We start from the raw sequence: 12,597 nt of genomic DNA, 5'->3' as shown, positions 1-12,597 counted from the left end.
TATATTGTACTTTAATCAATATATAACAATATCCAAGTGGTGGTTGGCATGAGCTTGAATATGGTAAGCTGTATGCATCTTGAAGTTGAATATGATATGTTGTATACATCCTGAAGTTGAAATCTGATTAGACTTTGTTAGCATTTGATGAATCATAAATGTCATTTCATTATTAATCTTATGAGTGTGAGGTGTAGGAATAAATATCAATTACTTTGAAAGTCATGGATGGTTGTCCTGATATGATAACCACCACATGGTTGTGCCCTATGAAGAAAAGCTAAACAGATAATAACTAATTGAGAACATCAATTCAAATCCATAATATAGAGGATACTAATAAAAAATCTTTGTATATTTATTTTTTCTAATAATGAAATAGGTACAACTGTATTGAGATAAAATGAAGCTTTTCTCTCATATGAAGCAGAATGAGACATCAGCCATGCGACAACATTCCATTGAGTGAGACTGACGATTTTTTTGCCAACAGAAAAATTGCTACCATAATAAAATTGTAGGGAAACTTGAAAAACTGAGATAGGATTTTGTAGGTACCTCTCTCGTGGCCTCGTAGGTTCAAATGGATCATTTGCAGGTGCCATGGATTCCGAGTTAGGGCCCGTCAAAGTTTGACAATTTTGAGCACTTAGGGCGATCAAGGGACGACGCTGGTAGGGTATGACCCCGAGCGTTCGATCGAGTGGGGGGGAAAAATACGAGCATGCGTAGGGTAGTAATTCCTAACTGGACATGTCGAAGCTCATGGTTCATCATCGCGATGAGCAAAATGAGAAATCAGCCACGCAACAACATTCCATTGAGTGAGACTGATGATTTTTTCGCCAACCAAAAAATTGTTGCCCTAATAAAACCATAGGGCAAATTGAAAAATTGAGATAGGCTTTTGTAGGGACCTCTCTCATAGCCCCGTAGGTTCAAACAGATCATTCACAGGTGCCACAGATTCTGAGTTAGGGCCCATCAAAGTTTGACAATTTTGAGCACTTAGGGCGCTCAAGGGACGACGCCGGTAGGGTATGACCCTTAGTGTTTGATCAAGTGGGGGGGCAAAAAAGGAGCATGCATAGGGTAATTATGCCTAACTAGACATGTCAGAGCTGACGGTTCATCATTGCGACGAGCTGAATGAGAAATCGACCATGCGACAACATTCCATTGAGAGAGACTGACAATTTTTTCGCCAGCCGAAAAATTGCTGCCCTAATAAAACCATAGGGCAACTTGAAATACTGAGATAAGCCTTTGTAGGGACCCCTCTCATGGCCCCGTAGGTTCAAACGGATCATTCGCAGGTGCCATGGATTTCGAGTTAGGGCCCGTCAAAGTTTGACAATTTTGAGCACTTAGGGCACTCAAGGGACGATGCTGGTAGGGTATGACCCCAAGCGTTTGATCGAGTGGGGAGGAAAAATAGGAGCATGCGTAGGGTAATTATGCCTATATGGACATGTCGAAGCTGACGGTTCATCATCGCGACGAGCAGAACGAGAAATCGGCCACAGGACATTATTCCATTGAGTGAGACTGATGATTTTTTTGCCAACCAAAAAATTGCTGCCCTAATAAAACCGTAGGGAAACTTGAAAAACTAAGATAGGATTTTGTAGGGACCTCTCTCGTGGCCCCGTAGGTTCAAACAGATCATTTGTAGGTGCCACAGATTCCGAGTTAGGACCTGTCAAAGTTTGATAATTTTGATCACTTAGGGCGCTCAAGGGATGACGCCGGTAGGGTATGACCCCGAGCGTTAGATCAAGTGGGGGGCAAAAATCGGACCATGTGTAGGGTAATTATGCCTAACTGGACATGTCAGAGCTGACGGTTCGTCATCGCGACGAGCTGAATGAGAAATTGGCCATGCGACAACATTCCATTGAGTGAGACTGACGATTTTTTTGCCAACCAGAAAATTGCTGCCCTAATAAAACTGTAGGGAAACCTGAAAAACTGAGATAGGCTTTTGTAGGGACCCCTCTCATGGCCTCGTACGTTCAAACGGCTAGTTCGCAGGTGCCATGGATTTTGAGTTAGGGCCCGTACGTGTTTGACAATTTTGAGCACTTAGGACGCTCAAGGGACGACGCCGGTAGGGTATGACCCCAATTGTTCGATCGAGTGGGGGAACAAAATAGGAGCATGCGTAGGGTATTGTTCATTAAATGAATTGTATTGTCCATTGAATGAATTGTATTGTATTGTTGATTAAATGAATTGTATTGTTCATTAAATAAATTGTATTGTATTGTTCATTAAATGAATTATATTGTTCATTATAAAAACAACACTTACAATGAAATGAAATGAATTGTATTGTTCATAAAATAGCCATTATTAACCATTGTTAATTATTGGAATGAATATTAAAGATTTCCATGATAACACCACACACAGATGAGCAACAATTTATATGATCGAATATCAACTTCTGTATATATAAAAATGTTGAATGATTACAAATGTATGTCCATACACAAATATGGCATAAACGCCAACTGAAACAAAATGTATGTCTAAATATGTGAATGTATGTCCATATACAAAATATGCATGCCAACTAGACATGTAAGCATCCCAAAACTATCTATAACATCCTAAGCTGTTGATGGATCATCAAAATCGATCCTCTTCGCCGCACTGCTCGGCTCTGAAGGATCCTACACAAGAAAAACAAACCACGATTAATATTAGTTATATTATATAATTCACATTCAAAAATTTAACATAAAAATGAACTATTCATGTTTACCTCATCTCCATGTTTTCTCTTTAGCTTTGCAGGATTCTTGATGTATGTCTTTGGTAGAGGAGGTATGTTTTGAATATTTTGATACACAACCTACATATGTTCAGAAACATGAGATTGATACAAGTTAGCATATAATTGTCACTGATAATAACAAATTATATCTACTAATCAAATAATAAAATAAACACACATCTACTTGAGGCATCTCTTCTTCTTCTTCAGGTATTCTGGGTGTAGTCATCAAGGATGTGAAGCCAAGAATTCTCTGTATATATACACAACAAGTATATGAAACTATCAATCTATGTCTAGACATGTATAATCACTATAAGTTATTTAAACTATTCATTCAATCATATTTGCATTCAATTACCTTTCCCTTGTCTCCAATTGCACTACCAGATCCTAGATCACACTGCACCGCACTCGTGCTGCTTGTGCCCTACAAGAGTAAAATAAGATATACATGAAAGTTACTACATAATCTAATTAATACAAATATAAATGATGAGCATGTATGTACAATAAAATAGAAACGACTAGGTGCAATAATATATGTATCGTCAAGCTATCGAGGCCAAATGAAATGGCCGACAAGGTGCCCTCCTGAATCTGTCTCAACTCATCCTCAGTCATCAACTATTAAATAGGCCATGAAAATAAAAATTAGTACTTAATATTATCTAATTTATAAATATTTAATTAAAATATAACATGACCTGTGAAAACACAAATCTTACCAATACATCATCAATGTATTATGACGGTGCCTCCTTGCCTCTAGCATGTGAGGACTCCCCAGGGTATCCTCCAATCTGTGTAATAACCTCTGGTGCATCATGCATCTCATGCACCTCGTAATCTGCACTGTCCACAGGAGGATCAATGGGTTGTCCAGCTGGACCCAAGCATACATGCCCACACATGACACAACTATGGGGCATGCATATGTGTGGAGCTGAGGATGACGTTTCACCGGCACCAGATGCACCGCTACCATCAAGAGTAGGCTGAGCTACTGACGTAGCCTGAGAAACCAAAAGGCTACTCAAGGAGTGAATAGCCGATATGGTCTGTGAAGCCACCTCACAAATGATATCAGGATGCTGAACTGTAGGTGGGGGATCAACAGGAGGAGGGGGGACATATGGGCCCTGGACTACTCTGACTGCCCCAGGTCTATTTTGGGGCATACCTAAACCTACACCCTGGAAAGGTTGGATGTCAAAGTAGTTCACATGTTTGTGTAAAACAAACTCAGCATACAATTTTTTTATGAAATAGAAGGGATATCAAGATTGTTGTTGGGTGGTTTGTCGAAAACCATCCACCAACGATCCCAAAAGTTTTTCACAATCCCATCATTTGTGTACCATATGATAGAAAGTTTTGTTTTTTTGGGATCTACGGGCTGACCAGTACGGGGATTGACAAACAATGAGGTGATTTCGGCTTTAGATATCTCAAGATCCTTGATATCCTTATACGACAAGCCATCTGCATATTTTTCCTTCATAGAATCTCGCCACAAAAGGATGACATCGTGCTCCTCAGTCATGGTTTCCATACTTTTTACGATCGACGTGAGAGGATCAAACAATGGGTTTAGACGAGGGATCCTACGATATACTTCTGCAATCCCCCTCAATTCATTCAAATTTTGTGCAATCAAATATTGAATTGAGGGGGGGTTTGGCAAATGAGGGTTTGGTTGTTGCAGTTGTGGTTGGTCAGTGTTTTCATTGTTATCCCCCATTTTTAACCTAATGTAAACAATTAAATTTAGTTAACAAATTTAAACATTTAGGTATTTGATTTTAAAAAAACCTAGTTTTCATGAAAAAAAACCATATTTTCAATGAAAAATAAAATAAACATTCACAAAAAATACAAAAAATGAATGAAAATGATTCAAAATGACAAAATTATTACCTATAAATCTATTTTTTAGCAATTTTTTGTCAAAACACCGAATATCGGATGGAGCGGATATTGGATTTTGACGAATTCGCGCGACCCGTGAGTTAAAAATGACTCACAGGACTGTCACTGTCGAAATATAAAAGTCTCAGAAAATCGGATATCCGATTTCAACACTTAAATTATTTTTAAATAACATATATAATATAATATAATAATATATTATTATATTATATAATATAATATTATATTATATTATAATATATATAATATTATATTATATATAATATAATATAATATAATATTATATTATATTATATTATATTATATTATATATTATATTATATTATATTATATTATATTATATTATATTATATTATATATAATATTATATTATATTATATTATAAATAATATAATATTATATTATATTATATTATATTATATTATATATAATATAATATTATATTATATTATATTATATTATATTATTATATTATATAAAATAATTTTATATTATATAATATAATATATATTATATTATATTATATATAATATTATATTATATTATATAATATAATATTATATTATATAATATAATATTATATTATATAATATAATATAATATTATATTATATTATAATATATAATATTATATTATATTATATAATATAATATTATATTATATAATATAATATAATATTATATTATATTATAATATATAATATTATATTATATTATATTATAATATATAATATAATACAATATTATATAATATATAATATAATATTATATTATATTATATAATTTAAGATTGTATTATATTATATATTATAATATAATACAATATTATATTATATTATATTATATAAAATATAATATTGTATTATATTATAATATATAATATAATACAATATTATATAATATATAATACAATATAATATTATATTATACAATATAATATTATATTATACAATATAATATTATATTGTATTATACATAATATAATATTATATTGTATTATATATAATATAATATTGTATTATATAATACGTAACATATAATATATTTTTTAAATTAAAATTACAAATAAAAATCAGATATCCGATTTGCATAGGTAATTACCGAGCCAAGGTGTACTAACACCCAGGCCAAGCAAAAAGTCAACATGGATTTTCGCATTTTTAGGCGAGTGAGGAAGGCTGTTTTTTTCACATTGCCACTTTTTGGCCCCCCTTGATCCTACACTAACCCTCATCTATATCTTGAGATGGAGGAACCTGCACAATGTTGTGGCCATACAACCGAACATAGCCAGTAGAACTGAAGACTTTCCAATTGGCTATAACTTGATCTTTAGAAGTCCCTATATCTGATGGTATGTCACGGAATGGTTTGTACAACAAGAGCTCAGACCAACTGAAAATCTCAAATTCATCAATGTCTTCAATGGGAGGGGCAGTGAAGTGTGGATATACATTCACAATCACTTTTCTCTCTCGAAGTTGCCGTTTTGTTTTTTTACGTTGTGGAATATATGAAAAGGGCACTGCATGTAAGCATGGAAATAGCTTGTTGATAGGTCTATTTCATGATTTGATTTTGTGATACGATACAGTGCTTTCCTACTAATATTAAGAGATATAAACTATCGACTACAGCTAATGAGTGACAATTTCTGCAGCATATGACAAGTCTCTTGTGCGCTGATGTCACGGTCTACTAAATTTGCCATCATAAATTTTTGGTATGTTTATAAGATAGTATCTTCAGAACCACTTGCATTCACAATAGTTTTGAGCATTTCAGTATAAGATTCTGATCTTTTTTCAGATTTCGAAGCACACTTTGAAATGTATTGTAAGACTGCTTTTCTTGAAGTAACAGGCTAGCAATCAATGTTAGCCCGCCATATTGAAAGCATGCAAGGGCTATGAATATTCAAGCGGTCATCATTCCTTGCAGGTGTATAACATGGATTCTTATCACTATCATTTGTTAATGTATATTTTTCTTGTTCAGGCCATGGAGCTTTGTAACGACATTGTAACAAATGGCCTTTTTTCCTAAGATATGTATTTTCTGTGTATTTTGTGTGTCTTTGCACAATATTTAGCAATGCCTCGTAATTGACTGTTGGGGGCATTGAGAATATCTTTGTAGTGTCAGCTAAGCATGGATCATCCATTGCAGTGTATCAAAATGTATTATTTCGGTCAGCTTTGCTGCAAAGATCCCAAGCAGATACATATGTGTCAAAGAAAGTTTTAGCTATATGGACTTCATTGTCATTTTACCAATCAATGATGTCCATATTTGGTGCACCAGGGAGCCATAGAAATCCATGAATATGTGTCGAGCCACGATGTTGCCATTCATATCTATACCAATGGTATTTTTCTTTGAACAAATTTTGAATAATTTCTTCACAAAATATTTCAAACCTGTTGTGCATGTACAAGGCTGTTATGTGTGGATTGCGAATTAAATTTTATACTAGTTGTTTTCTTGTGGATTGTATGTTCTAGCCATTATCTTTATTGAAGAGGGTATGTAGGTCAGACCATTTAGTATCAGTTGAGCTCAATGTGAAAAAAAGGGTTGGTGTTCCCAATTGGGAGATCATTGTTGTGAGGTCTTTTCTAGATTTATTCCAATATGCTCTCGTGCCTCTAAGAGTTGCACCAAAGCGTAGCAACTATTTCGGCAACTGGTCATCAGGCGTGTTTTGTAAACAGTCACACAATGCTTGCAAATTGCTTGGGAAGGCCTCTTCTATATTAGTTCTAATAAAGACAACTACAGATTGTTGTGAACGGTGGCACATAATTAGCTTATAAATGAAATACCAGAACCTGACATGCTAACCAAATCTTTGGTCAAAGTATCTTATTAAGTGGAGTGCATATTCATGCAAATGAACATGTTTGATACGTGGCTGGAGCAGAAGGGCAATACCAGTTGGAAAGAGTGAAGGAAATGCCATACTCAATAAACCTTCAGTGTTATATTCATTTATCATGGAGGAGTCTATTTGAGGCCAAGGCAAAATATTCTCTTCAGTAGTATGTAGTTGCAATGTGTCTTTAATGGCCTCTAGTTCACGAGCTGCAGCATGCATTGTTGGAATGAAGGATGATGAAATCTCTGTGGCATAGGCATCGCAAGTGTCAGAACAATCTGTTGTTGCAAGAACAGCTATTTCATTGTCAATGTCTTCTAACATATGCAACATACTCGATACATCTGTTGTAACATCAAGAAGTAGGTTCAGAGCATCAAGATCTATGATAAGTTCCTTGTAGTATTGGTCATGTTGGATTTTAAATGTCAATGCATCCATAACATGGAATTTATTTACATACCAGTCATATTTGTTGCCTTGAATATTGGTTCTTTGGATTATGAGGACTTCCAAATCCTGTAATTTGTGTGGCAAACTCTTTGCAATTCCAGAGATGTCTTGAGGGAAACTTATAGTGTGACCAAAGTATTTGTATTGGCTGCCTCTTGCATGAGTGACTTGCAAAATAGGAGATACGCGAGCAACAAGCATCTCTTCTACTTGGTTAAGCTTCTTTAAGACAAGGGGTTGTTCACTTGGGTCTAAGTTATTAGTTGAAGAGAAGCGATGAATGCCTCTTTTAGCAAAGCATCTTGAATAGACAATTTGGTGGTGACATTTGCGAATGAGCATCCCAATATATCTTTCTTTACAAACACTACATGTTCAAAGTGTTGGCAATGAATCAATGCGAGCACGGAAGGACTTTAATGCTTGAATGTATTCTACAGAAGAGAAACAATCTATTGTAGATTGTTGTGGATTTGCATTCTGTAATATTGTATCCTGGTAGATAGAGTGACTTTCTTGTGTTGGATCTATTTTATGCCTTTTCCTAGAGTGCAAGCAAGTTCCTTGCGATTTGGCTGAAGTAGTGCTGGGTATTACATTTTGTATATCAACATTTTCATTTGATATAACTATCGATGGTTCTTTGATTAGACTTTGTCAGCATTTGATGAATCATGAATGTCATTTCATTATTAATCTTGTGAGTGTGAGGTGTAGGAATAATAACTAATTGAGAACATCAATTCAAATCCATAATATAGAGGATACTAATTTATTTATTGCAGTTTAGCTTAGAACTTATTTATTTTATCTAATAATGAAATAGGTACAACTGTATTGAGATAAAATGAAGCTTTTCTCTCATATGAAGATGTCACATTGGCAAATTGGTCTATATTATAATACACAAGATGCAAGTAAAATCAAAACGCTCTTGTCAAATCCTTCCAAATTCTATGTTAACTTGTGACTTATTACTGTATGCTGGGAGAGGGAAGAGTGTGTGGCTTCTGGGTACAGTTTTGGACTTGAACCATATTGCATAAATCTCAAGGCTTCAACTTGATTATCATTAAAGGTTTCTGATTGTTTACAAAATATCCTTTCATATCGCTTCATGGATGTCACATCCGTAGGGTATGACTCCGAGTATTCAATCGAGTGGGGGGGCAAAATAGGAGCAATCGTAGGGTAATAATGCCTAACTGGACATGTCGGAGCCGACGGTTCATCATCACGACGAGAAGAATGAGAAATCGGCCACGTGACAACATTCAATTGAGTGAGACTGATGATTTTTTCACCAACCGAAAAATTGCTGCCCTAATAAAACCGTAAGGCAACTTGAAAAACTGAGATAGGCTTTCATAGAGACCCCTCTCGTAGCCCCGTAGGTTCAAACGGATTGCTCATAGGTGCCATGGATTCCATGTTAGGACCCGTCAAAGTTTGACAATTTTGAGCACTTAGGGCGCTCAAGGGACGACGTCGGTAGGGTATGACCCCAAGCGTTCGATCGAGTGGGGGGGCAAAATAGGAGCATGCATATAGGGTAATAATGCCTAACTAGACATGTTTGAGTCTACGGTTCATCATCGCGACAAGTAGAATGAGAAATCGACCACGCGACAACATTCCATTGACTGAAACTGATGATTTTTTCACCAACCGAAAAATTTCTGCCCTAATAAAACCATAGGGCAACTTGAAAAACCGAGATAGGCTTTTGTAGGGACTCCTCTCATGGCCCCGTAGGTTTAAATGGAATGTTCGTAGGTACCACAAATTTAGAGTTAGGGCCCATCAAAGTTTGACAATTTTGAGCACTTAGGGCGCTCAAGGGACGACACCGATAGGGTATGACCCCAAGCATTCGATCGAGTGGGGTGGGCAAAATAGGAGCATGTGTAGGGTAATAATGCCTAACTGGACATGTCAGAGCTAACGGTTCATCATCAAGATGAGCAGAACGAGAAATCGGCCACGCGACAACATTCCATTGAGTGAGACTGACGATTTTTTCGCCAACCGTAAAATTGCTGCCCTAATAAAACCGTAGGGAAACTTGAAAAACTGAGATAGGCTTTTGTAGGGACCCCTCTCATGGCCCCGTAGGTTTAAACAGAATGTTTGCAGGTGCCATAGATTCTGATTTAGGGCCCATCAAAGTTTGACAATTTTGAGCACTTAGGGCGCTCAAGGGACGACGCTGGTAGGGTATGACCTCGAGCGTTCGATCAAGTGGGGGGAAAAATAGGAGCATGCATAGGGTAATAATGCTTAACTGGACATGTCAGAGCCGACATTTCATCATCACGACAAGCAGAATGAGAAATCGGCCAGGCGACAACATTGCATTGAGTGAGACTGACGATTTTTTTGCCAACCGTAAAATTGTTGCCCTAATAACACCGTATGGAAATTTGAAAAACTGAGATAGGCTTTCATAGGGACCCCCCTCATGGCCCCATAGGTTCAAACAGATCATTCGCAGGTGCCATGAATTCTGAGTTAGGGCCCGTAAAAGTTTGACAATTTTGAGCACTTAGGGCGCTCAAGGGACGACGCCGGTAGGGTATGACCCCGAGCATTCGATCAAGTGGGGGGTCAAAATAGGAGCATGCATAGGGTAATAATGCCTAAATGGACATGTCAGAACCAATGCTTCGTCATCGCGATGAGCAGAACGAGAAATCGGCCACGCGACAACATTCCATTGAGTGAGACTGACGATTTTTTTGCCAACCGAAAAATTGTTGCCCTAATAAAACCGTAGGGCAACTTGAAAAACTGAGATAGGCTTTCGTAGGGACCCCTCTCATGGCCCCTTAGGTTCAAATGGATCATTTGCAAGTGCCACAGATTCCAAGTTAGGGCCTGTCAAAGTTTGACAATTTTGAGCACTTAGGGTGCTCAAGGGACGACACCGGTAGGGTATGACCCCAAGCGTTCGATCAAGTGGGGGGGAAAAATAGGAGCATGCGTAGGGTAATAATGCCTAACTGGACATGTCAGAGCCAACGGTTTGTCATCACGATGAGTAGAATGAGAAATCTGTTGAAATGTGGTGACTGATCAGCAAAGTACTGTACACTCAGCACGTATCCTCGTTGGGGTCCGGGGCCGGGACAGGCCCTGGGCAGGACTCTTGATGTATATCTTCAGTAGAGGAGGTATGTTTTGAATATTTTCATAAACAACCTACATATGTTTAGAAACATGACATTGATACAAGTTAGCATATAATTGTCATTGATAATAACAAATTATATCTACTAATCAAAAAATAAAATAAACACACATCTACTCGAGGCATCTCTTCTTCTTCTTCAGGTATACTGGGTGTAGTCATCAAGGATGTGAAGCCAAGGATTCTCTATATATATACACAAGTATATGAAACTATCAATCTATGTCTAGACATGTATAATCACTATAAGTTATTTAAACTATTCATTCAATCATATTTGCATTCAATTACCTTTCCCTTGTCTCCAACTGCACTACCAAATCCTAAATCACACTGCCCCACACTCATGTTGCTTGTGCCCTACAAGAGTAAAATAAGATATACATGCAAGTTACTACATAATCTAATTAATACCAATATAAATGATGAGCATGTATGTACAATAAAATACAAACGACTAGGTGCAATAATATATGTACTATCAAGCTATCAAGGCCAAATGAAATGGCCGACAAGTTGCCCTCTTGAATCTGTCTCAACTCATCCTCGGTCATCAACTGTGAAATAGACCATGTAAATAGAAATTAGTACTTAATATTATCTAATTTATAAATATTTAATTAAAATATAACATGAACTGTGAAAATAAAAATCTTACCACTACATCATCAATGTATGATGATGGTGCCTCCTCGCCTCTAGCAAGTGAGGACTCCCTAGGGTATCCTCTAGTCTGTGTAATAACATCTGGTGCATCATGCATCTCATGCACCTCATAATCTGCACTGTCCATAGGATGATCGACGAGCTATCCTACTAGACCCCCAAGCATATGTACCCACACATGACACAACTATGGGGCACGCATATGTGTGGAGCTGAGGCTGACATGTCAATGCCACCGGATGCACTGCTACCATCAAGAGTAGGCTGAGTTACTGACGTGGCCTGAGAAACCAAAAGGCTACTCAAAGAGTGAATAGTCGATATGGTCTGTGAAGCTGCCTCACGAATGATATCAAGATGCTGCACTATAGGTGGGGGATCAATAGGAGGAGGGGGGACATACGGGCCCTGGACTACTCTAACTACCCCAGGTCTATTTTGGGGCATACCTAAACCTACACCCTGGAAAGGTTGGATGTCAAAGTAGTTCACATGTTTGTGTAAAACAAACTTAGCATACAATTTTTTTATAAAATAGAAGGGGATATCAAGATTGTTGTTGGGTGGTTTTTCGAAAACCATCCACCAATGATCCCAAAAGTTTTTCACAATCCCATCATTTGTGCACCATTTAATAGAAAGTATTTTTTTTTTGGGATCTACGGGCTGACTAGTACGGGGATTGACAAACAATGAG

This window comes from Cryptomeria japonica, unplaced genomic scaffold, assembly GCF_030272615.1.
Source record: "Cryptomeria japonica unplaced genomic scaffold, Sugi_1.0 HiC_scaffold_121, whole genome shotgun sequence".
In the NCBI taxonomy this organism is placed as follows: Eukaryota; Viridiplantae; Streptophyta; class Pinopsida; order Cupressales; family Cupressaceae; genus Cryptomeria; species Cryptomeria japonica.
This window is presented reverse-complemented; position numbering follows the sequence as displayed.